The sequence below is a fragment of the Mustela nivalis genome (assembly GCF_964662115.1).
Source record: "Mustela nivalis genome assembly, chromosome: 10".
NCBI classification, from domain to species: Eukaryota; Metazoa; Chordata; class Mammalia; order Carnivora; family Mustelidae; genus Mustela; species Mustela nivalis.
The window spans coordinates 7,549,504-7,575,627 of NC_139029.1; the positions used below are offsets into that span (position 1 = coordinate 7,549,504).

General features: G+C 50.5%; 1 long non-coding RNA gene across 1 annotated transcript; it reads left to right on the forward strand.

Moving 5' to 3' along the window:
• The first annotated feature begins 7,678 nt into the window (after window positions 1–7,678).
• Window positions 7,679–18,005, forward strand: LOC309842194. The gene is made up of 4 exons (XR_014299550.1): window positions 7,679–7,797; window positions 12,731–12,937; window positions 16,044–16,245; window positions 17,636–18,005. It is a non-coding gene; the product is annotated as an uncharacterized lncRNA (long non-coding RNA).
• Window positions 18,006–26,124: the final 8,119 nt, after the last annotated feature.

A 26,124-nucleotide genomic window follows, 5' to 3' on the forward strand; every position in this document is an offset into this window, starting at 1 on the left:
TCAGAAAAATGTCCCAGTGTCCTTGTCTCTGTCACCTCTCTCCATACAGTATTTGGCTCCCCTGGTGCCTCCTTCCTGCCAAATCCCCAGCCCTAACTCCTACTCCTGAGCTATAGATTTTCCAGATCTTCCCCCCTATCTTCCCTGATCCTGTATCCCAACAGCCAAAGAGCTGGTCTGATAACATGAGGGCCCTCCCTGGAGTGGGGAGGGGGACCAAAAGGGGTGGAAAGATCCCGGGAGACAACACCAGAACCCCCTTTATCGAGTGGGGTAGGGACAGGCTGGGGACACCCCAGGTTAACCCTTTCTGTCCCAGGTTAATCCTTTCTGTCCTGTCACACCCCCATGAGCACAAGAACTCTCCGTGGCTAATATCCCTCTTCTTCCCAGGAGCATCAGCATTCCCTATTTGACATTTATGATACATCGTTCCAACTCTTATTTACTGGGGATTGTAGCAAAACACAGAGTTGGGGCTGCTGCCGTGGGAGAAAGTTTTGCTTCTGTCCCCCTAGCTGTTCATAGTAACCAGCCCAGAACAATGGGAAACAACCTGGTGATACTTTTCATCTCAGTCCAGAGCCAGGGTACTGGCCCTATCACCAAATCCCAATGTAAACTGGAATGACCCCTGGGATCTCACCTGTCTGCCCAGCCTAGCCCAGACCGATGGGATGCGCAATCAAGGCAACACTTTGGAAGACCCCCTTCCCCTTTCCTCAAAGAGAGATTTCCTTTCCGTGCACCTACCACCACTTCCAACACACCGACCATTCAGCTTAATTCTTCAGCTTCGGAAATTACCTCTAAAACATTCCCTGAGAGCAATGGTCAGTGGCCCCATGGCGCTAAGGTGTGAGCTTCTCGACCACAGGCACTTTGTCTGACACATAGTAGGTGCTCAGTAAATAGGGATCGAATGAATAAATGAGTGTCCACTAATATAAGAGCATAGATTTAAATTAGATCGTGTTACTCACTGATATCTGGCTGAGAGCAAGTTTTTGAAGGGTCTGGGTACTGAGATGATTTGTTCATCCACTTGGCAAATGCTAGTTGAACCTACATGCAGTCACTGTGCTAGGCACTGAAATGCAGGTGATCGGGGCAGAGACTCTCCCTGTGCTTGTGGGGATGGAAAGAACTGCCCTGGTTTGACATGAGGATACTTCTGCCCTGCCTCGGACAGAGCAGGACTTCCTCGGCCCCTGGGGCCTCTTTTCCAGAGAACCAGCTCTCTCCAGACCCCCATCTCTACCCCTTCCTCCCCACGTAAGAAATTCACAAAATGTGAGACCAGAGGTGAGGGAGTGAGTGTCCCTGAAAATGGCCATTATCAGATTAGACAAACCCCATGGCCTCCAGCCAGCACCGCCCACAGCTCCAGCTACCAATTTACTGGGATGAAAAAGGCTCATCCATATTTCATCTCAGGCACTCCGCATTCTCAGCTGCTGTCCCTTCCTTCAGTGGGCCCATTTCATGCCTCCCTGCCTCAGAGATGGCCCCGGACCAAAGGGGACACGCAAGCCCTGAGATGACAGCTCATTTGCGCAAAGTCTGCAGCCAAAGTCTGCAGCACACACATTCTGTGATGGACTCAGGCCCCTCTCGGAGCCCAGTCCCCACCTTCTGTCCATTCCCAAGGGCCAAAAGAGGATCTCTTCACCCCCCTTACCAGGGAAGGCACTCCTGCTCCTTCATGCCCCCACCCCGGTGTCCCCACCCCACCCCCAAGGGACCTGGTGCTTGCCACACTGCACAAATCAGCACAGGGGTGGAGGAGCCCATCTCGAGTCCCTGCAGGCGGATCTAGGACAAGATCAGGGATTTTCAAGCATGAAGAGGACCTCAGAGATAAGGGTCCTTATCTTCTCCCTCCCCCAGCAGAGTGATGGGCATTTGCCTTTTTTCTCCCTCCTTGCAGAACCAACTAGAAACTAAAGCAGCCAGAAGGCTCGGCAGGACCAGACAACCTATGGGAACTGCAGGATTTTAGTAGCTTGGCTACAGAGGACCGGGGGCCTGAAGAGTCAGCTCAACAGGATAAGAGGCGGGCAGGAGCAGGGGGGACTGCTCTGTCCTCATCCTCAAATGCAGCCAAACAAGATTTGGAGAATTGAGGAAGTGTAGGGGAGCCCTGAGCCTCCAGGGCCTCAGGGCCATGAGTTAGGGGGTGGGGGAGGTGTGTTCTTGGTCACCTCCCTTACGGTGACCTTGGATGAGTCCCTTCCTGTCCCTGGAATTAGTTCACTCAGTTATAAAATGAAGAAATTGAATCAGGCCAGTGATTTTAAAGACAGAGCTTAAAGAACACACCCCTCCCAGAGCAGAGTGATGTGGGGACCCCTCCTTACTAGAACAAGCAGCGCCAAGCTCAGAATGAGGAGGGAGTTTCTGAGCACTCCTGGCAAGAGGTGGTAGGTTTCAGCCTAAGCCAGGGGTTCCCACAGCGACTTGATAATCTAATCTAGTGGGGAGCCCCACATGACCCACTGAATCCCCATCTTTAAGATGGAGAATCCAGCCATCGGCATTTTCCAGAAGCTCTCCTAGCAAGACTAGTCACAGACCAGATTCCGAAATAGCTGGGCTGGAGGGGTGGGAGGGAAGGGAGGTGGGGTGGGGACCCTCTGAGGCTTCCAGAGCAACAGGCAGAGGAGCGTGAGGGCCAAGGCTATCTGGGGAGCCCCTCCGCTGTCCACCCACACGCAGAGCACGTGCAGGAGACACTCGCTGTCCAGCACCTCCCCCCGCCCCCCCAAGAGGAGCTAGTGCAGGGCTGGGCGTTATTTGTCTCCCTGAAGCCTTCTTTACTGTACAGCTGCAAGCTGGGAGCTCCTTCGAGGGCTCCCCTGGAGCACTGGAGTGTCTGTTTACAGTTCATTAGCTACTTGACAGAGAGGCTCCAAGAGCGAGAGACATAAAGAGAAAGTGTCAGGGCCGGGCCCAGCGCAGGTCCATCAGAAATGAAGATAAAGCTGCCCGCAGATGAAGAGGTCTGACAGTAGCTCCCGCAGCTCGGGCTGGGCGCCTGGCCTCGCAGGTGGTCGGTGAGCACCGCTCAGCTGACCTGAGACCGCGACTGGTGTCCCCAGCTCACCCGTGGCCCAGTCTGCCGGTTCCCTTGGCGACTCACATCCCAGAAACCAGCAAGAAGTCCGGCAAGAGGGGTTAGTCGGAGAAATGACTGCACAGCCCCTCCAGGGCATACTATGGGGCCATCAAGAATTATATTTACAAGAACTGTGTCACTACATGAGAAACGACTTCTATGCTGTAAGAGGAGGTGGGGGGGGAAGCAAGATGTGAAACTGTATGAACAGCATCAACCCAGTGGAATGAAAATTACACATGGGGGGAAAAAAAAGAAACCTAGAAGGAAATACTCCAAAAAGTAACGGTGCTGGACCCTGGGTGTTGAACGGTCTCTCTCTACTCCCCTCTGGTCTCCATTTCCCACAGTTCCCATGCTGGGCACCAGTGCTTTTATAATGGCAACACCAAACTTCACTTTTAAAATAAAAAGATTTTTTTAGAAAGATTTTATTTATTTTTATTTGAGAGAGAAAGAGAGAGTGCGCATGAGCAGCTGGGAGGGGCAGAGGGAGATAAAGAAGCAGGCTTCCTGCTCAGCGGGGAGGACTGATGCAGGACTTGATTCCAGGACCCTGGGATCATGACCTGAGCCGAAAGCAGAGGCTTCACCCACTGAGCCACCCAGGTGCCCGAAATAAAAAGATGTTAAGTCTTTTCACCATCTGAACTTATTCTATCCTGCCATTCACAGGGTGAGGACAGGTCCCCACTTCCCCACCCCCTTAGGACCCAAACCATGTCTCCTGACTTGAGCTGCATCCCTGAGCCCATTACTCTCCCTGGAAGCTCAAGACAGACGTCCCAGTAACTGTTTCTGCAGCCACCCCTCCAGCTACATTTTGGGGCCGGGGGGCTCCCTGGGAGTTGGCAGCCCCTCCCAGTCCGCCCCCTTCACACCCAAGGACAAGGTGCCTCTACCATGCTCACCAGTGGAGTCATTGTCAGTGGGTAATTGAAGGTAATTGAGTATCTATGATTCTTTACCCCCAAGACCCGGAGAAGGAAAGACAAACGGAACTCGGGGGTGCGTTTTCAGGGAGGGAGGTGGGGGCGGTGGGGTGGGGCGGGCTGGAGGAGCTGCCGTGGAGATTCTCAGCAAACCCTTGGTCATGACAGTAACAAGCAACAGTACTGAGACCTTTCCATGGACCGAAGTGGTTTGAATGAGGAGTCCCCCGAAAGACTGCTCACCTAGAATGGATGGATGTGGATTCATTTGGAAAGGGGGTCTTTGCGGATGCAATTAAATTAAGAATCTGGAGAGGAGATCACCCTAGGTCCATCCAATAGCACCTTTCCTTGTAAGGGACGGAAGAGAGACCCACAGACACACAGAGGTGAAGGTGGTGGGCAGACCAGGGCCGAGGTCCAAGTGATGCGTCCTCGAGCTCAAGGGAGGCAGGCCCCGGCAAGAAGCTGAACCTCCAGAAGGAACCAAGCCTGCCAACATCTTGATTTCGGACTTCTGGCCTCCAGAACTATGAGACAGGAAATTTTTTACTTTTTAAACCCCGTCCCCCCAAGTTAGTGGTCATTTGGGCAGCCTTGGACAAGTAACACATGGTGAAGCCCTTTATGCCCATCATTTGTCTCGTGAGATAGGCTCCTCTATCATCCACATCTTGCTGATAGGGAAAAACGAGGTTCAGAGTGGTTATGCAACTGACCTAAGGTTGCACAGCGGTGAGCAGGAATGGACTGGGGCGCAGGTCTGTCATCCTCCCAAGTCCCTGACAGTGCCAGGGACTGTGCTAAAGCTTCATACCCATGGTCTGCTGCTCTAGACTCGGGCTCTAGCTCCATCACTCACGGGCTGTGTGACCCCCACACAAGTTACTTAATATCTCTGAGCTTCAGCTCCGCATCAGCAAACTAGAGAGACTACTACGGGCTATCCCTAGGGCTGTAATAAGGATTTGAAAACTACCGTGAAGCTCTGAGCTAGAGGACCCCTCCCTGTCAGGGATATCCTCTGTACCCCGTCTGCTCCCAAGGATCTTCCCAACTCCCACCACGGCCAAGCCACAAGCCCAGCCTCCCTCCGTTTGCATGCTCCAGACACAGCTCCCAGCAAGCCGGAGCAGCACCAGCTCTAATGGCAACAGCAAATTATGCTCGTAAATTAGGGTTCAGCTAATTGTGACTTTATAGACCAGTAGTAGACATTCCTTTTAAAACCCTGTCTGTAAACACACAGGAGCCCCGCTGAGCAAGTGCCGAGCTGTATAAAAACTCTTTTAGGCAGAAATATATGGGCTGTGGTAGCTGACTCTCCAGGACAGCACCTCATTCATTATGTTTCCTTCTCCTCCCTACGCTGAACAGCTCTGCGCCGAGCTGATCCGCCGCATCGCTCCCTCTCTCTTCACCTCATAAATCCCTGGATTGCAGCGGCCCCTGGGCACCGACACCTGCCAACGGGCAGGACAACACAGCGGCGACTGGGTGGGGGCTGCCCCTTGCAGGGTCCCCACCTCTCATAAAAAGCCTGTGAGGTCCCGCCCTCCTGAACCCCCGTCACTTGGAGCAGGGAGCCGGGAGCAGTGGGGGCACGGGGGAGGGGGAGGAGCTCTGGCCGGGAGAGCAAGAGCCCTGATGCTTCGTATTACAAAGCCACCCCACTCCCATGCTCCATCCTCACCAGGAGAAATGGGGCTGAGCTGGAAGGTCCAGGGCAGCATATAGAGTTTGCATGAATTGCATGGGGGTCCGGGGTGGAGAGTCGCTGAGAGCAGGTCCCCAGGGGAGGAGAGGCTGAGGGGAGTGATCCGGAGGCTGGGGGTGAGTCTCCCACTGTGTTCCCGCAGTCCCCTACCTCTCTCAGGAGCCAGTGACCTGGAGGTCTCCCCAAGACCAGCCAGGGGCTTCTTCATAGGGGTGGAGAGAGGAAGAAGGATGCTGCCCCGTTCTCCCTGCAGGAGAAAATGCTCTGCCTTTGCAGTCCGCCTATCCTGGGCTCAAATCCACTCTTGTAGAGCACCGGCTGCGAGCCAGCACCTTGCTTGCCTTGCTTGTTGCCTCTTCACCTGATCCTCTGTGGTAGCTATGTATGGACACCTTCCCATTCTGCAGAGAAGGAAACTGAGGCACACAGACTCTATGAAATTTGCTGGGGTCAGCAGAAAAACGGAGGAAACAGGATTTATCCACCCTAACCTTTCCTTGGTTAGACCCCAAGGCGGCAAGTTGGTCACGCTGAGCACTCATGCCTCATTTTGTTTTTGTAAATGAACTTTTACTAGAACATGGTCACGCTTGTTTACACCTGCCTATGGCTGCTTTCTTGCTACAAGGGCAGGATGGGCGGAGACTCTATGTCCTCAAAGCCTAAACTATTTACCATCTGGCTTGTTGCAGAAAACGTTCGCTGACCTGAGCCTGGGTTTTCTGGTCTCTTCAACCGCAGCTGAAATGAAATCATCTGCACACAGACCCTGAACACAGCCAGGCTCGGCAGAGGTCACTCCCTGTCTTCTCCCGCTTCTCTCCATCTTCATTCCCGCCTACGCACCCTCCACTGCCACCATCTGCTCACCACACTGGGCACTGGATCTCCATCCCCTCCCCCACCCAGACAAGGGCGAGGGGCTCCTGGGCCCCAGGTAGGATTCCAAGTCATTAGTAAATCAAAACAAAATTTCCTCCCATCCCCCTTCTTTCCCACACTACTCCAGCGGGCCAATTATGCTGAGCCCCAGCCTAAGCTCAGCGGAAAATGTTTCACTTTAAGAATGAAAAGTATGTTTTAAAAGAACGTTGTTATTCTATGGAAACTGAATCCCCAAATAAATCTCCAACCCTGCGGCCACACACAATGGAGAGAAGTTGCTAAATAAACAGTCACTAATTTGCACAGGAGCCAGCCCTGACCCACTTCTGGGTCTTGCCTTTCTAAACAGCCTCTTTATGGTTATCTATTCATCACCGACCCAGTTTTCTTCCCTGTGTTCCAAAGGTTGGATTCTCTTCAGCTTTAAGCAGACACTTGGTTTGTTATTTAAATTATTTAGGTTGCATATTTGAGCATTTTGAATTACATTTTATTTACAACTGTGGTCAGTTAACAAATATTTGGTGCACTGAGGTTGGCATGTACAGTTGTGCAGGCTGTGCACTGTGCAAATCTAGGAGACACTGCTCACCCTTCGTGCTCTTAGATTTGTATATGGATGGGGATGTAAGTCATCCATCAGATGTAAGTCAACTCCCTTAAGGAAAGGGCTTTTTTTTTTTTTTTTCAATTTGCACTAAGTGCCTTGGGCTGTGTTCTGAGTAAATAGCTGTCACTAGCAGTCACTGTCCTCATGGAGCTCACAGTCTAGTAAGAAGGGAAGGACAGTGGTGACAGTAAAAGGAAAGGCATATGAGGGTGTTCTGGAGAATCTGGTTGGAGGGAGTGGGGTGAGTGGGAACCAGCTAGGTGGCAGGGGAGGGGGGGGTCACATCCTGTGAAAGGTCTGGAAGCAGTAGGCAGCAAGGACTTCTCTCTAAAGGAAGATCCTTGCTGACTCACTTCCTGAGCCCCAGTGTGTTTCCTGAGCCCCAGCAAGTTTCCTGCCTCCTCAAAGGAGCACCGTGTACTTTCCCCTGAACATCCCTGGGAGAAGAAGCTGTGTTCATGCCTTGATGGAAGGAAAGGGAGAACATTCGGCTCGTTCTGTGGCAATGACCTGCGTGGTGGAACAGGGCCAGTTGGTAAGTACACTCCGTGCTTCAGGCTCAATCACAGGTGCCCATGACCCAGAAGGCAGTGTCTGGAAGAATGGATATGGGAAGCGAGTGTGGCTCAGCAGGAGCTCAGCCTTGCAACCAGACGCAGCACGGCCCCCTTCCCCCCAAGCACGGATCCTGGCTTCAGCCAGCTGCTGCCCTGCACCAGAGGCCAGGCAGGAGTGCTAAGGTTCAGTCCCACCTCCCCCCAGCCTCTTCCCAGCTGGGCAGGGCAACAGGACTGGTCAGGCTAGGTCATGAGAAGCTGCCTGTGTTTAGATCTGACCTCTGCTGTGTCTGATCTGTGTGACCCCAGGCAAGTTACTAAACCTCTCTGAGCCTCTGTTTTCTCATCTATCAAACGGCATAACAAGAGTGCCTACTTCGGAGGGTGCTTCCTTCATTCAGGAGTTATTAATGGAGTGCTTCCTGCTTGCAAGATCACAGGACCGCTGATGTTCCTGAATTCTCTTTCGGGTGTTTCGGGTGTCTTGTGAAAATCCAGCATGCAAATCACACTTGGTTTGCCCCCCAAAGCCGGGCTCCCCGGAGGCCTCATGATGATCTTGGTGAGCCTTTTCCTCTTCTATTGGTTTGCTGCTCAGACAAAGGCAGGGTGGCAGCAAATTTGAGGGAGGCCAGTGTCAGCAGAAAGGAAGTTCCAACGGATCATGGCCGTGAGCACAGAGCCCGGGGCTGTCCGGTGCCAAGTGCCTGCAGGTCCATGGGGAGGGCTGAGACACTTCAGAGCCTCACCTCCTGATGGGGGTGAAAACAGTGCACTGCTTGCTTCACCATCGGCGTGGCAGGATCCTGTACTGGGGCGCTGAGCCTGCATCACACACACACACACACACACACACACACACATACAGCCCACATAGGCGGACTTAATTTTCCCTTGGGTAGGATGGGTGGTGGGTTTACAGTGGACACAGAAGCTCTCATACTTTGGGGGAGGCCTACAGCCCTCTAAAGAGAGGAGCCAGGGCTTTGGAGCCCAAAAGGGAGAGGAATGAGTGAGACTTGCCCAGAGGGGAAGAAGTGGAGGCTCCCCCAAGACTACTCTCTCCCACACATGCAGCACGTGCACCCTGAAAAGAACCCCCACATACCTGGAACCAGAGGTGCAGCACAGGACCCTGGATCACGGGATCCAGGCTGTCTGATTGGTTCATTCCATCCTCTTGGCCACTGTGGTCTAGAAGGGTGTCAGCTGCACAACTGGGGCCTCGGAGGGCCTGTGGCTGAAGCTGCTGGCAGCCACGTTGTCACCACGAGGGGAAGCCTGTTCAAAGTCAAAAAGTAAATAGAGAACTGGGCATGGCTGGATTGAGCTGGATTTTCTCTCCCCTGTTGGCAGTGGCCTTCTGAAACACAGTATTGAGGAGGACAACGGGGTGTGCCTGGGCCAGTGAAGACGGTCAGGACAGTTTTCTGGGCCTACCACACATGTCTAAAGGACAAAACAGGAGCATGCATGTCACACATGGGCGAAGGTACCAGGCAGAGGCAGCACATACCGCAGCGGCGCAGGTCAGGGAGAGGCTGAGGAGGCCGGAGGTGATTCTCCCAGCAGTGGGGTGCTGACTCTGTAGGTTCCAATCCCAGGTGAGCTGCTGTGGAACCCTAGGTAATTCACTGCCTATCCTGCCTCCGTTTACCCAGATATAGAATGGGGATGAAGAGAAGCACCAAGCTCAGGGTTTTGGAAAAGAACTCCCAGGTGTTTTCAGCAAGTGCTAAATTCATGCACGTTGGAGTCATACAGTCAGTGTGAGTTGTCTATTTCAGGATATAAAAGCCCGCTTCTCTCCCTGACAAATGCACGCACACTTTCTTTCTCTCTCTCTCTCTCCTCTCTCTCTCTCTCTCTCTCTCTCTCTCTCACACACACACACACACACACACACACACACCCTCTTCCTGATCTCCTTTTCAGACACAGTGGAGAACTGGCTGGAGCTGGGGGTGGCAGACCAACCCGGAGCTGACATGGCCCCGGCCACCAAGCTTCTAGCAGTGATTGTAGAGTCACGCTGGGAGCTCCTGAGGGCACCATTCATCCAATCCAGGAGGACACCGTGGAGACCACGTTTGCCCAGAAGCTGAAGTCAGGACCACACAGAAGCAAAAAAATCGTTTGAAAGAGCCCACCTGCAATGCAGGTTAATGGGGTGGCTTTGGTTCCCATGGCCAGAAGAGGAAATTACAAGCTTGAAAAGATTCAGAGGCTAAGGAGGGGCCATAGGGGAGCTTTTTTCTAGAAGCCCTGGAGCTAAGCTTCTCTGCTGCTGTGCTGGGAAGATCTGGCCAAGGCTGAGCTTCCTCCCACCCCTGCCACCTCCAATTTGGGACTTTTTCATGTCAAGGGACCAGGGGTCTCTGAACCTATCTGGACTCGAAATGCTCTAGATGTTCCGTTGGGCATGACTTATAATTACAAAGCAAGTCAATTGCTCCATTAGCATAAGGTCATGGGGTTAACAGTTTTTTCTCTATCTTCATCATTTTTCTCAGTTGTTTGTGTTACTTTGAAGATAATCCTAGCTAATAGTGATACAGCCCTTTCCGTGTGCCAGGCACTGTAAAATGACAAATATTAACCCTCATAACAGATCTCTGTGGGAACAGAGCAGGGAAGGGAGCTGAGGCTCAGAGATGCTGAACAACTTGCTGGGGACCAACCAGCTGGGAAGTGACAGAGACTGACGGTGGCGTCCATGTCCCAGACCACTGCCCCACACTGCCTCACAATGTGTCGCCTGTCTTTGGGCTTGCAAGTGATCGATCCCTGCTTTTGGCCACCTGCCCACTTACCCCATCTGAAGAGACAGGGAGAAGACAACCATCTCCAAGCCACGGAGAGAGGTCTCAGAAAGAACCAACATGGCCAATACGTTGATTTTGGATTTCCAGCCTCCAAGCTGTGAGACAAAAAATTTCTGTTGTGTAGAAACTCTGGACCTGCCTGTGGTCCTTTGTTACGGCAACACTGGGATGCAACGCTGGGCCACAGCCCTGGGGATAAGCTTCCTGCCTCATAGCCCCGATGGTGGGTTCGTGGTCAGAGTCAACACCAGTACAGACCTCTTATATTTCCTCCTTTGCCCTCCCCACCACTGCCCTGTGGGAAGAGAGTCCCCTTCTTCAGCCCCCAAAGATGGGTTGCTTAAAAACAAAAGTCCTCCCCAAGTGAGGCATTTAATAGACACACAATCTGTATCTAAACACTTTCTTATAGAGAATCGTCAACTTTGTGGGCCTGTTCACATCAGGATTCTTCCCCCACCTCCCACCCCCCATCTCTTATTTCCTCTGCAGTGGGCCCTGGGCCCCAGCTCCTCGCAGGAGTGAGTCAGACTCTGACCCTTACAACCTGGTCTTCTCCAGCGTGGTGTCTCTGCTGGTGTCTGGGGCTCTGAGGTGCGGAAGGAGCTCAGGAATCAGAGCCTACAAGGCAAGCTCAGAAAGGGGTGGGGGGAAACTGCTTGGCTGAGATTCTTTCTTTCCTTTTTGTTAAAGTTTTTATAAAAGTTTAAAATGCGTATGAAAAAGTGTACGTTCTAAGTGTTCAGCTCAGTGAATTGTCTCAAGCCCAGACCCAGGCAAATAGTGCCCAGTCAAAATACAGAAAGCTAGCAGGACCCCAGAGGTCCCCCTCATGCCCTTTTCTAGCTACAGCCCCCAGAGGGAGAACCTAGCAGTACTACCCTCCGTCCCAGGCTAAGGTCCCGTGCATTGGGGGCTTCACACTTTGGAAGATTTCCCTTGAAATTCTTTAGTCCCCCTCTGGTGGCTGAGACAGTGCTTTCTGGACAAAGCACCCCAAACCCAGTCCAAGGTCTGTAACGGCCTGGGTCTCTATTTCTCCTCTAGTGTTCTTTCCGGCCCCCTACCCTGTACATAGGACCAAGCAGATGCCCCCATGGGGCTCTGGGACTCACACCTATGGTTTGTCCTGGAGTCCGGCATTGAGTCTCTGGTTCTGGGAGGGTGGGCTGGTGTGCCGAGCACTTTTGCTGGCCAGCATGTATTTCTTCTGTGAGATTGTGCAAGATCAGGCCACTAGAGTGGTGCTGACATGCTGATTTGGAACAACTCACTCACTCTGGACACAGGACGAGCTCAGGGCTCCGGGCTCCCATGGGGCCACTGCTACCCTCCAGCTGGAGCTAGGTGTCACCTCTTGCCCATCTGCTTTCTGGCTATAGTGACACCTCTGGTCTGCAGGATTGAGGACAGCAGGGCTTGTGGCAAGTGTCCCCAACACTGTTCCCTTCTGGCCCCCAGGCCAGTGACCCATCCTCCTCTCCAGGACGCCACCTGTCAGGTGGTCTGGGAGGTGGCCGTGTCCCTACCTTCCAAGGGCTTCTGAGACCATTGCTCCCTGAGGCCCACGGGCCCATCTTGCTGGTGTCTTCTCATTTTCTACCAGTGTGGGATGTTGTGCTCTATCGTCTTAAGTCATGCCAGACAAAGGACGAACACTCCTTGCATGAAAGGGACCTCTCTCTTCTTGCTCAGGCCTTGTCCCCCTACCCTTCTCCCTGTGGATGCTGGTGCGGAAGGCAGGTGTATGGCCAACATGGAAAGACACTGCATTCTGGGAAGGCCATGATTACAGCCCAAAAACTCAAAAAAAAGGGTTGGCTGTTCCATGTGTATGTTATAAATGCTCGAACAGCAGACCTACCATTTCCGGAACATGCGTTCCCCCACGCACGCTGGTAAGATTTGCATCTGCGGTCATTGTCACCAAAGGTCAGTAACTGCCTCTGAGAGAGTCATGAGAAGTGAGGACACAGGGGTGGCCCGGTGCAGGCGGCAGCATCATGAGCGTGGCTCCGGCAGCCCTGGGTTGATGCATCAGGGAACGGCAGAGATGAGAAGATCTATACTATTTCTGTAACAACAGGTTCCAGAGAACCACAGCCCTGTGAATTGTAATGGCACTGTTACCTTCTCCTCCTGGTGGGAGAAATGAAATTAGCCAGGAAAGGCACGTCTGACGACAAAGAACACGAAGCCAGGGCTTCTGGATCTAAATGGGAGAGATGGTGTCTGGACACTAACAGGAAACGCCACCAGCCATAAAGAAACAGACCATACGATACCCAAATACGTAACTCACTCTCTGTCCACTGTTCTAAATCTTCATCAGTAAATCACCATGTCTTATGTGGACCCATGAGCTTTGTGAAGTATTTTCAGCAAAACTGTTTGTCTAGACAAGGGTCCTGCAAAAACAACACTTGCCCTGAGCCTTACAGACCACAAGGATGGCATGTCACCCACGGGTATAGTTGCCGGATCATGTAGGTTTGGTTGCGGGAGGCTTGGCCCATTGCCCGAAGAAGTTTTGCCAATTTACACTCCTACCAGCGACGTCCCAGGGCTCCTATTGTCGCCCCCCACCCATCCCTGCCAGCGCCTGGTACTTCCTTTTCACTGGTTCATCCTGGTACTGGGAATAGCGGGATCCTATTATGGTCTTAATTTGCTCTTCCCTGATCATTAATGAAATGGAGAACCTTGTCACATTTTCCTGGGCCATTCTGGGGGCCCAAGAGATGCTGTTGCTGGAGGGGTCCTCTGTCTCATTCTGGATGTAAGTCTCTGCTCAGGGACATGTATCACAGATATCCTCCCCCGCCCTGTGGCTTCTAGCTGGGACTTTCAAGTGCTCCAGGGTTGCCCCTTACACGGCCCATTTGGACCTTTTTAAGAATGGGAGCTCTCACCACTGCTGAGGGCTCCCGGCAGCAGGCGTGGAAGAGAGAGCGAACAGGAGTGAGGGGTGGAGAGTTGGGGAGACACCCAGTGCTTCTGATGTTGGAGGCAGCCTCCATGAGGCTCAGTACCCAGCCCCTGCGGTCTGGCAGAGCAGGGTCAAGTCCTGGTTACCCAGGATTTCAGCTACGTGGCCTTGGGTGGCTGGCTTGATCTACGCTGCTGGTTCTTCTGCATCTGAGTCACCTGGAAGGCTCCTTAGAACATCGGGCCCCACCCCAGATGAGAATTTACATTTCTAACAAGGGACGTTGATGGTCCTGGTCCGGACACCCCAATTTTGGCACCACTGCTATAAACCTGATGCCCTGTAGGTCACTGTCTCAGAGCCAGCAAGGGAAATGGAAACTGAAGTGTTTGCACACCCTCTTACCCCCGGGTCTGACCCAGTGGGAGGTGTGGGCAGGTGTTCTTCCGTCGCAGGGCCCAGCTCTGTAAGGTGTCTGGGTCTCAGAGCTCCCACAGACCCCACTGAGACCCCACTGTAAGCCAGCAGACCCTGCAGTCAGCCAGATCCTGGCACCTCCCTCACTCATGGGTGACCCGGGGCAAGCGGCTTACCTTCGGTACACTCCTCGCCTGTAAAACAGCCATCAGGACAGGAGTTTCAGGGAGGCACGAGGAAGGTGACACAGACACAGAGCTCAGCATGCGACTGGCACTAAGGAACCCCTCCATTCATGGTGGACAGTCATTCTTCTTATTATTAATCATATAATAATAATTCACTCCTATTATTAACTCTGGAGTTCCGGCTCTGCAGGAAAAGAAGGAAAACTGCAAAATGGAATAGTCAGATGGTGATCTTTCTCTAGAAAATAGCAATGGCTGGTGGAATAGAGGGGGGAACCCCGTGCTCAAAGCTGTCCCTGCCACCTGCTGCTCTCTCCAGGGTGCACATGCACCCACAGACAGACAGACACATATGGACACACAGACATGCACTGGCGCGTGCACACACACACACACACACACACACACACACCTGCTGCCTCAACGTACATCTGAGACCTTTTGCTAGTTGCCCTTTAAATGGTCCGACTCCCTTTCTCTTTGTAGGCTAAGTATGACATGGGGTGACACCGACACACCAGGGGAAGGCCTGAGCCACACGGCTGTCCCCTTAGCTGCGGCGGGCAACCACGCACGCACACTCCTACTGACTACCCCTGCGCAGCCTCCAGCCTCCCCCTTACCTCCTGCCTCTGCCCACACTCTCCTCACCAGTCCAAGCTTCCTCGGAGATGTGAGAACTTGTGGAAAGAGGACTGAGGGTATCAGAAGGGACTAGAACAGAGAAAAAGGGCTTTGCCTGGGCCCTCAGCGTGCTCCATCCATTGTCTCACCCCATGCCAACGGCAAGGAGGGAAGGAGGAAAGGGGGTGGTTTCTGGAGCCCGTTGTCTGGGTCTGACACTCACTTGCTGTGTGTCTTTGGGAAAGCTACTTAACCTCTCTGTGTCTCGATTTCCTACTCTGTAAAGTGAGGATGATAATTATACCTCCCCCTAAGATTGCTAGGAAGCGTTAGTGAGTTAAGGTTCATAAAGTGCTTAGCAGAGCGTCTGGCACACAGTAGGCCCGTGATAGCTGTGAGGGGTCATTATTATCCCCATGATAAGTCCTACAGAGGAGATGAGGAGCTGGGCTCCAAGAGCGCCACATGCAGTGAAACTGGCAGATGGGGACTGGGACCAGGCTCCCTGAGGACTCACCAGAAGCTATGCCCGCTCCACAGAGGCATTTCCCCTTCTCCCCAAACCGACAGCTTCCCCAGCCTGTTCCACATCAGTCCACTCCCTCCTTCCCGGTGACCAGACCCAAAACCTTGTTGCCACTCTACCTTAGCTCTCTCTCACAGCCTCAACGGATCCAGATCCAGCGGCGAGCCCCAGGGGCTCCACCTTCAAATGCACAGAGAGTCTGCTGGCTCCCCACCCCCACTGCCCTGCAGGCCCCAGCTGGTCCCCCCTCAAGTCCCCCGCAGCTCCCCTCCAGGAACAACAGCTAGAGGGACCCAGCATGCCCCCTCTCTGCTTCAAACCTCCAAGGGATCCCATCTTGCTCAGACCACAGCCAGAGTCCTTATGGTGGCCCCAAGTTCCTGCATCCCCGACACCCAGTCCCTCTGTCGCCTGACCTTCAGCCCTCACTCACCCTGCTCCAGCCGCCCTGGATTCCTGATGTCCCTCCAACATCTCCCTCCTCCACCTCTTCCCCTGGGAATGCTTTCCCCCACAGATCCACATGGCTCACACCGACCCTTACTTCAGGCCCTTGCTCATAGGCCAAGGCCATAGTGCTCACGGACCACTCTGCTTCAAATTGCAAACCAGCCCCCAGCCAGCCCCACCTCCTGCTGACTTTGTCAGTCTCACAAACTATTATTATTTCCCATTTCCTGATTTATCTTACTCTATTTTCTTTTTTGTCCACTAGAATCTAGGCTCCACGAAGGCAGGAATACTGGCCTGCACCATACCCAGGGCTTAAAACTGTGCCTGGAACATAGCTCAGTGAACGTTTGTTGAATGAACAAATGACCCGACAGAGCTTGGAGGGAAAGAAGCTGCACTTGGCTCCGTCCCTCCTCCCTTCTCAGCCTTGGCGGGTTTCCCTGTGTACCCACAGCAGGAGCTCGGTAAGTGGACACACCATCTAGGTCTCCCTGCCTTTGATTTTCTGGCTGATTAGATTTTTTTCTGAGCCATTCACGTGTAGATTTTCACGGAGCAACTGTCGACTGGTAGAGAGAGAACCACAGTCTCCAGGCAGAGCAGCGGTGGGGCTGGGGGCTTGGGGAATAGCTCCGTGCCACCGCCGGGGCTAGTGAAACGGTGTTCACGTCCAAGACAAGTCATTGATGGAAGGGAGACAGCCAGGAGAGAGAACAGAAAGAGAAGATAAATGCCTTTGTTACTTATTTTTCTGTGCACCTCCACTGGAACAAGAATAATGGAAATCAGAATAGAAGGGGGAAAAAATTACCCATGGTCCTGACATCCTTCACAAATCACACTGTGACATATTTATTTGTGATGAGAGGCTCTGGGCAGAAGCCGTGGGCAGTGGGGGCAGGGCCATAGAGCGGGGAACCAGGTTCCAGAGCCGCCCCTAGAATTCCCAGCCTCACTGCCAATGTGCCAGAGAAGCCGGAGCAGAAGAGGGGGCAGCTTCCACTGAGGTCCCATCTGGAAAATGGGACAGAGGAACAGAGTCAGCAGAACACAGGAGCATCACATTTGGGATGAGAGGGAGGCTGGGGTGGGTGAGAGGGAACCCAGGCAGGCAGGAGTGGGAACCCGGGGCTTCAGCACTTGGACCATGAGGAGTCGTTCTCAGCTCCAGCCTCTAGGCTGCGTGCTCTGAGCTTGGTGATGTGGAACAACTTCACCTCTCCAGGCCTCAGTTTTACCTTCTGCAAAATGGGGTGTATATCTCACAAGGTTATTGAGATGAAATAATACAATATTTATATAGTTAGATACAAGAGTAACCATACACATCTATGTACAATCTATACACAATTTAGCACACATGGAAAGCATTTTACAGACGTACTAAATCCTCCTTCTGTGACAGCTACTGTTACTACTACTTCTATTAAAGGGAAGAGCAGAGTAAACAAGTGAAAGAAATCAGAATAAAAATACCCCTCTTCTCACTGCTCACAGGGTTTTGAACCCAGTAGACGGAGGAAGAAACTCCTTTAGAACATATCATTCAAAACACAAGAAACTGGCTGTTTTCCAGCCAAGGAAAAAAAAAAGAACACCGTAACGTATCACACACGCACACATATCTTCTTTCATCGGAATCAAGCTGAGGCAATTACCAAGTCTCAGAGCGCTGCCCCGAGTCACGTCCCCTCAAAAGGAATTTGTGAGCATGACTCCTACTTCAGAGTCTAAAATCCTGCCAAGTGGGGGAACTGACAGCTCAGAAAATTGCAAGAACCCTGTGATGTCAGGAAACACACAGCGTGGGCCCTAACCAAGCTCCTGAATTCCATCTGCTTCCTGTTTCCTCAGCAGGTGCCATCCTGGAAGGAGGGGCCTGGCTGGAGGGAGCACAGTCGTGTGACGGGAGGCAGGAGGTGTGGAGTGGGCTCCGCGGCCTCTGCGGTCCGAAGCTGGCTCACCTCCTGGGCATGTGTGAGCCTAAGCCTGTCCTTTGGCATTTCCAAGATTTGGTTTCTCCATCTGTAGATGGTCTTCTTGAGTCTCTACTTCCTGGGAGATGGCGGGAGCTATCAAACAGCGCAATGCCTGATGCCTGAGATGCTCTCGCAGTGAAAGCTGTGGGGGACCCTCCAGTCCTGCTGGCACGCACCCTTCCTGCCAAAGCCAACAGCTTCCTACAAACAGGCCTCTGTAAGTCCTTCCCTAGAGCCTTTACTTACTGCCCTGTTCTTTCCCTCTCTCTTCTCTCAAATAAATAAATAAATCTTTAGAAATAAAAAAAAAAAAGAGTTGGCAGAGAAACCCCCAGCTTCTTTACCCCTCACCAGGCAACTCTGCTCTAAGAAGGCTCCTTGAAGTCCCCAGAAGCGAGTCTGTTTGCCCACAGCGGTCACCTGCTCATTAACACCCGTTGCGTTGGCTTCCTTCCCTTCCCTTTTCCAACTTTGCTTCTCCCAATCAGTGATCCCTGGGCCTGCCTCTAGGGAAATTCAGCCCAAGACAGAGCTCAATAAAAGTCAGCTATTAAAATAGTAAGAAGGGGGTACCTGGCTGGCTTGGTGGGTGGAGCGTGTGACTCATAACCTTGGAGCTGTAAGTTTGAGCCCTACATTGGGTGTAGAGATTACTTACAAGTAAAGTTGTTTAAAAATAGTAAGAAGAAGAGGGGCCAATAACATGGCAGCATCTTGAGTCTGAGGTCCCAGCAGAACATCGAGTTAGCGTCCCATCTAAGGCTCAGGAGAAATGACTAGAGAAGACCACTGGAGATCATCCACAGAGAAGAGATGGTGGGGGGGTGTTGTTATTGTTTGGTTTTGATTTTCCAAAGATGCATAGAAACAGAAATAAGTTGGTCAGACCCTGGTTGGGGGTAGAAACAAAACTTGTTTTAGATTGAACCAAAGCACATCCCAAAAATATTGTATTGCAGGAGATCTTTAAAATGAGATCTGTAGTGAACTTTTCCTCCTGTTCTGGGGAATGTGGTTCCTAAGAACTACCACCTCGTTCTGTTCCAAATCGGTCTTGTGCCCCCGGGAAGCTGCAGGAAGTTACTTGAAAGCTGATTCTTTAAAATACGGCTTTCTATTTTGTTCTTACTGCTACAATCTTGACTGTACTGAGCATGAACAATTTTGCCTTGAGGTCACTGGGATTTCAACAAGTCCCAGGGATGGCCCCTCCACTTTTGGTTGCAAGTTCTCTCTTCAAGGGTTCTTTCTCATGCACTCATTCATCACACATTTATTTGTCGACCTAGATGGGATAGACACGGTGCTGGTGGGTTTTGGGGTGCGTGTGAGCCAGAGAAAGTTTGCAGAGGTTGGTTTTGCTCAAATTTACAAGGGAATGTGGAGGAAGAAAAGAAAGTGGTTAGACAAAGAGCTGCAGGGCAGACATTTGTAGGACAAGACAGGAAATGGGAGGGATGCAGACAGGACCACGGGTAAAGCCAGAGGAAGAAAAGCTCAAAGAAGTGGGGCAGGGTGGGGAGATTTTTCACTATTAGATTAGAAAAAATATTAATGGTAATATACAGTGTTGTTGAAGACATAGAGAAACAAGCACTCTCCAATGTGATCTGTGGTCATAACTTGATATAATTTTTCTAGAGGACAATGTAGTAATGTGTACCCAAGAGCAATTTTTCTCATTCATTTATCATTAGATTTTGCTTCTGAAATGTTCTTCCTAATTTTGTTTTAATAGGGGGAAATCGGGATCCCTCTGCATTTACTCTAAAAAGTCCAGAACAATAGGCATTTGGTTCAATAAATTATGGTTTTACCCAGACTGAAATATCGGGAGCTGTTTAAATGGATGGTGTGAATGTTTACTGGCGTGAGAGAAGATTTGACAATATGGCAAATGGGAAAACAATTCATGCCAAGAATGATCTCAATATTTTCTTCTGGTTGTTAATACCTATTGATTAAAATATACAAGAATCAGGGCTCCTGACCAGCTCTGTGGGTATAGCATGCAACTCTTGATCTAGGGGTTGTGAGTTCAAGTTGGGTGCAGAGATTACTTAAAGATAAAAATCTTAAAAAAAAAAAAAAAAAAAAGAGGGGTGCCTTGGTGGCTCAGTGGGTTAAGCATCCAGCTCTTGATTTCAATTTAGGTCATGATCTCAGGGTCGTAATATTGAACCCTTCGTTGGGCTCCACACTCAGTGTGGAGCCTGCTTGGGATTCTCCCCACCCTCCTTCCCTCGGAACCCCTCCCCAAAAGTGCCATAAATAAATAAATAAATAAATAAGAACTGTAACACCGTGTCAATAGGGGTTCTTCTTGGTGATGGATAGTGAGGGTGTCTGTGGTGGGACATCAGCTCCTTGTGGTCCATTAGGACATTCAGGTAGTGTCGGTTTCAGTGATGCCAGAACCACTCAACCCCCTTCTAACGTGCCTTCCCTTCTGCCAATGTCAGAATTGCCCCCCCCCAAAACCCCACTGTATTCCAAAGGCTCCCTCGCAGCTCAGTCACCTCAGGGAGCTTACAGCTTTTAAATACTCCCACAGAATAAATTGCGTCCTTCCAAAATTCATACGTAGAAGCCCCTACCCTCAGTGTGATGGGATTTGAAGGTGGCCCCTTTGGGAGATGATTAGCCAAGGTCATGAGGGCAGGGCCCCTTAGAAGAGGAGACACCAAACAACTTGATTCCCCACCCCCACCCTCTCCGTCTCCCTCTCCAGCTGTCTCCCTCTCCCTCTCGCCACCATGTGAGGACCCTGGAGGAAGGCAGCCTTCTGCCAGCCAGGAAGAGAGTCCTCGCCAGGAAATGGATCAGCCAGCATCTTGCTCTTAGACTTCTCAGCCTCTAGAACTATGAGGAACATGTGTCCGTTGTTTAAGCCCGCCACTGTGTGCTATTTAGTTAGCAGTAGCCTGAACTAGTACAAATACCATTTCCATCTTTTAGGTGGCAAGCCAGGATTCTGAAGTCAGATTCCCTTCCACATCTTTTTTTTTTTTAACTTGTATTTATTTATTTTTGAGAGAGAGAGACCACGAGCAGGGGGAGGGCAGAGGGAGAAGCAGGCTCCCCACTGAGCAGAGAGCCTGATACAGGGCTCAATCCCAGGACCCAGGGATCACGACCTGAGCCACCCAGACACACTTCCTTCCACCTCTTAAATGTAAACCTCTCTTCTTTTCTAAACACTGGCCTCCATGGGACTTGACTGCTTTGGCTATATCTGTCTGGTGACTATAGCTCCACTTCTGGGGGAGTTCCAGTGCCCCGAAATCAGTGACCTGGCAGATCTCAGGACCCCAGTGTTGCTGGTGTGGACAGTGGCAGCTGCATCCTGATTCAGCAGCTGGGTTAGGGTGGCAGTGGTGTCAATCTGGAACCGGCCTCCAGAAGAGCAGCACTTCCCCCTCCCACCAACTCCACAAGAAGTTTCCTGAATGTGAAAGTGACAACCTCCCCATTGGTGGCCCAACTCTGCTGTGTGATTATAGAAGTCAATGCTGAAACCTCAAACTGGAGTCTGGGTCTTCAGGCCCTGATGATTCTACAGACCACTGAGGACCCTGAGAAATGTCCCCATTTTGTTCTGCAACTAGCTGAGTGGCCTTGCCTCGTTACACCAGGCAGAGGATCTGAGTATGTCCCTTCTCCATCATTCTGCTTATTTTCATAGCACAAACTCCAAACCCAACTTCCCTTGGGACCTTCCCTTTGATTCTCAACACATCTCAACAGTGACTATTCTTGTGCTCTTGCCATAATTAACCCTAAGACAAGGTGATTCCTCTGCCTGACCAGGACAGCTTGTCTCCTAAGACCTGATTTTGAAAATTTAGGGGCACCTGGGTGACTCAGTCGGTGAAGCAGTTGCCTTCAGCTCAGGTCATGATCCCAGGGTCCTGGGATCAAGGTTCCACATTAGGCTCCCTGCTCAGCGGAAAGCCTATTTCTCCCTCTCCCCCTGGTTGTGCTCTCTCCCACTATCTCTCTCTGTGTGTCAAATAAATAAATAAAATCTTTAAGAAAAATCTAGATCACCATCTCTGGTTGTTTCTGATATTTACTATCATATGTTACTAACATCATAAAAGAAGTTTCAGAAATAAAGATGTCCACCCAAAACCATAAGATACCTAGGAATAAACCTAACCAAAGAGGCAAAGAATCAGTACCTAGAAAACTATAAAGTACTTATGAAAGAAATTGAGGAAAACACAAAGAAATGGAAAAATGCTCCATACCCATGGATTGGAAGAACAAATATTGTGAAAATGTCTAAGCTACCTAAAGAAATCTACACATTTAATGCAATACCTATCAAAATACTATCAATTTTTCTCAAAGAAATGGAACAAATAATCCTAAATTTTATATGGAACCAGAAAAGACCCCAGTCACCGGAAGAATGTTGAAAAAGAAAGCCAAAGTTGGTGACTTCACAATTCCAGACTTCAAGCTCTATTACAAAGCTGTAATCATCAAGACAGTATGATATTGGCACAAAAATAGACACATAGATCAATGGAACAGAATAGAGAGCCCAGAAATAGACCCTCAACTCTATGGTCAACTAATCTTCAACAAAGCAGGAAAGAATGTCCAAGGGAAAAAAGACAGTTTCTTCAACAAATGGTGTTGGGAAAATTGGACAGCCACATGCAGAAGAATGGAACTGGACCATTTCCTTACACCACACACAAAAATAGACTCAAAATGGATGAAGGTCCTCAATGTGAGAAAGGAATCCATCAAAATCCTTGAGGAGAACACAGGCAGCAACCTCTTTGACCTCAGCCACAGCAACTTCTTCCTAGAAACATCGCCAAAGGCAAGGGAAGCAAGGGCAAAAATGAACTATTGGGACTTTATCAAGATCAAAAGCTTTTGCACAGCAAAGAAAATAGTCAAAACCAAAAGACAACTGACAGAATGGGAGAAGATATTTGCAAATGACATATCAGATAAAGGGCTAGTATCCAAAATCTATAAAGAGCTTAGCAAACTCAACACCCAAAGAACAAATAATTCAATCAAGAAATGGGCAGAAGACATGAACAGACATTTCTGCAAAGAAGACATACAGATGGCCAACAGACACATGAAAAAGAGCTCCACATCACTCGGCATCAGGGAAATGCAAATCAAAACCACAATGAGATACCACCTCACACCAGTCAGAATGGCTAAAATTAATGTCAGGAAACGACAGATGTTGGCAAGGATATGAAAAAAGGGGAACCCTCCTACACTGTTGGTGGGAATGCAAACTGCTGCAGCTACTCTAGAAAACAGCATGGATGTTCCTCGAAAAGTTGAAAATAGAGCTACCCTCTGACCCAGCACTTGCACTACTGGGTATTTACCCTAAAGATACAAATGTAGTGATCCTAAGGGGCACATGCACCTGAATGTTTATAGCAGCAATGTCCACAATAGCCAAACCATGGAAAGAACCTAGATGTCCATCAACAGATGAATGGATAAAGAAGCTGTGGTGTATATATGTACAATGGAATACTATGCAGCCATCAAAAACTGAAATCTTGCCATTTGTGCAACGACGTGGATGGAACTAAAGGGTATTGTGCTGAGGAAAATAAGTCAATCAGAGAAAGACAATTATCATACGATCTCTCTGATATGAAGAATTTGAGAGACAGAGTAGGGGGTTGTAGGGGGCAGGGAAGGAAAAAATGAAACAAGCTGGGATCGGGAGGGAGACAAACCATAAGAGACTCTTAATCTCACGAAACGAGCTGAGGGTTGCTGGGGGGAGGTGGGATAGGGTGGCTGGGTTACCGACATTGGGGAGGGTATGTGCTATAGTGAGTGCTGTGAAATGTGTAAGCCTGACGATTCACAGACCTGTACCCCTGGGGCAAATAATACATTATAAGTAAATAAAAATAATTTAAAAAAAAGAAATGAAGATGTCATATGGGAAGATGAAAGAAAGGGCAACATCTGAGCTGTGTTAGACAGAGGAACACAGTGTAGGAATTGGTTCCCTGAAAGGAGATGAGTAGATTTTACCATCGGGTTCTTGGTGAGTCCCTGGGCACGTGTCATCCAATACCATAGTCACTGGCTACACCTGGCTACAGCACACTTGAAATATGGTTATGGAGATGGGATAGAGGTGCAAAATACACATCAGATCTCAAAGAGCAAGTACAAAAAAAAAGAATAGGGAATACTCCACTAATAATTCTTTTAGAGATTTTATTTATTTGACAGAGAGAGACACAGCGAGAGAGGGAACACAAGCTGGGGGAGTGGGAGAGGGTGAAGCAGGCTTCCCACCGAGCAGGGAGCCCAGGGTGGGGCTGGATCCCAGGACCCCGGGATCATGACCCGAGCCAAAGGCAGACGCTTAATGACTGAGCCACCCAGGTGTCCGTCCACTAATAATTTTTTATTGGTGACATGTTACAAGTTGAAATGATACCGGTTTGGATATACTGAGTTAAAAGAAATATATTATTAAAATTAATTTTACTTGTCTCTTTTTACTTTTTGAAGGTGGCTAGGACATGTTCAAGTCCACGTGTAGCTGGCATTCTAATTCTCTCCCAGGGACGGTCCTGCCCTGGTGCCTCTTGGGGGTGGGGAGAAACAAGATCCTCAGTTTTGGGGTCAGGAAGTCAGTACGTTAAGGGGAGACCTGGGCAGAGGGCGGAGAGGGAAGTTTGCTGTTTCAGAAAACGCAGGGAAGAGAGAACAAGGACTATGGCTTGGGGAGAGGAAGGGAGAAGAGGAGTTGTATCTGAAGATGGGGAACCCGAGGACGCTGGCTGAAGATTAGGATACAGGAGGGAGAAGGCAAATCGGCCAGAGAGAGGAAGAAATAATGAGCCAGTCCCCGAGTGGGGATGGAAGACAGGAGCAGACACTGGGGAGGAGCATTCCCGGGCATTGTTCCCTTAACTGAAGAGACAGGCTGAAACAGTACAGTACACATTGGAGACGACGTATTACGTGTAATATGCACTTAGACAAAAGACTGGGGGTGATCACAGAGAACATTCGCACTCCCTGGGAGTAGGATGGCCATTTTCCCTCACGTGGGTTTTTCTGTGCTTTCCCCAGTCTCCTCCGACATACAGGTATTGATCTTGTAATTAGAAAAGCAAATAAAAAAAATTTTTTTTTCAAGACTCCAAGAGGCCAGGGAAGCTTCTGGGCTGGAGAAGGACACACACAAAGCAGTTGTTCTGAGTCCCCTGAGATTCACCCCAGACCTGACCCCAGGTTTAAGAATTGGAATCTTCACGAGGGAGGTCCCCCCCAGCGATTTTGAAGGGAGTCCCACTGATTCTCTGGCTCTGCTGCACAGCCCATAAAGGGGACTGGAGGCATGGGAGGCTTTGCAATGCAGAGGTGCATGCTGGGTACAGGCTGAGAGGCTATTGGTGCTTAGACTGAGGGTCTTCCGGGGGTGGGGGTGGGGGGCTGGCTCAGCAAACATTCTCAGGCAGCAGTGAAGAAGCCTGAGAGAGCTGTAGGAACACATTGGCAACTGGGAGCCTCCTGGCCAGACTTGAGGCTGAGGGATGGAGTCAGCACCAGCCTGGTGGGTTCCTGGTACTGTCTGTTGCATTCATTTTCTCCAGTCCTCGGACTTTAATCCCCTGCACCTGGCAAGGGCTGATTTGGATCATCCTAGTTTACTTTGAGGTTAAGAGAAAATGAGCTCATGCCTCCCTCAGGGAGCGCTAACTATGTGCCCAGCAGTGGAGGAGCACTGGGCATGCCTTATCCCACTGAACCTTCCCAACCACCCCGCAGGAGCCAAAATCTGCAACCCTCCCATTTTACAGATGACTAAATGGGCTCAGAGAAGTTAAGTCATCTGCCCAAAGGAATGAAGGTCCAAGGGTGATAACCAAGTGGCAAAGGCAGAATTCTAACTAAGGTCTGTTCATTGCACGGCCCATCCGGCGCTTTCTTACTTTTTTTTTTTAACTCCTCCAGTGTTTATTGAATAGTAAGCTGTTGCCAGCACTGTTGAAATCTGCAACTCACTCACCCAGTTCCTTCTCTTTGCTACCGCCTGAGAAGGAAGCCAGGAGAAGGACCACCCCAAATGCTAGAAAGTAGCCAGAGAAGTGAGGATGCAGGAAGAAGGGAAAAGCAGGGAGAGGAAGGAACAAGACAGGGTACAGAGCTACACTCACAGGGACACACACACACACACACACATACACACACAGATACACCTACACACAGATACTCACACAGACAGACACACATGCACATGCAAGGATCGGGGTGTCAGTTTCTGCCCCAACTCAGTGGCCACAGGGACATCAAGGAAAGACCAGGCATCCACAAGACCTTCCAATCCTTCCT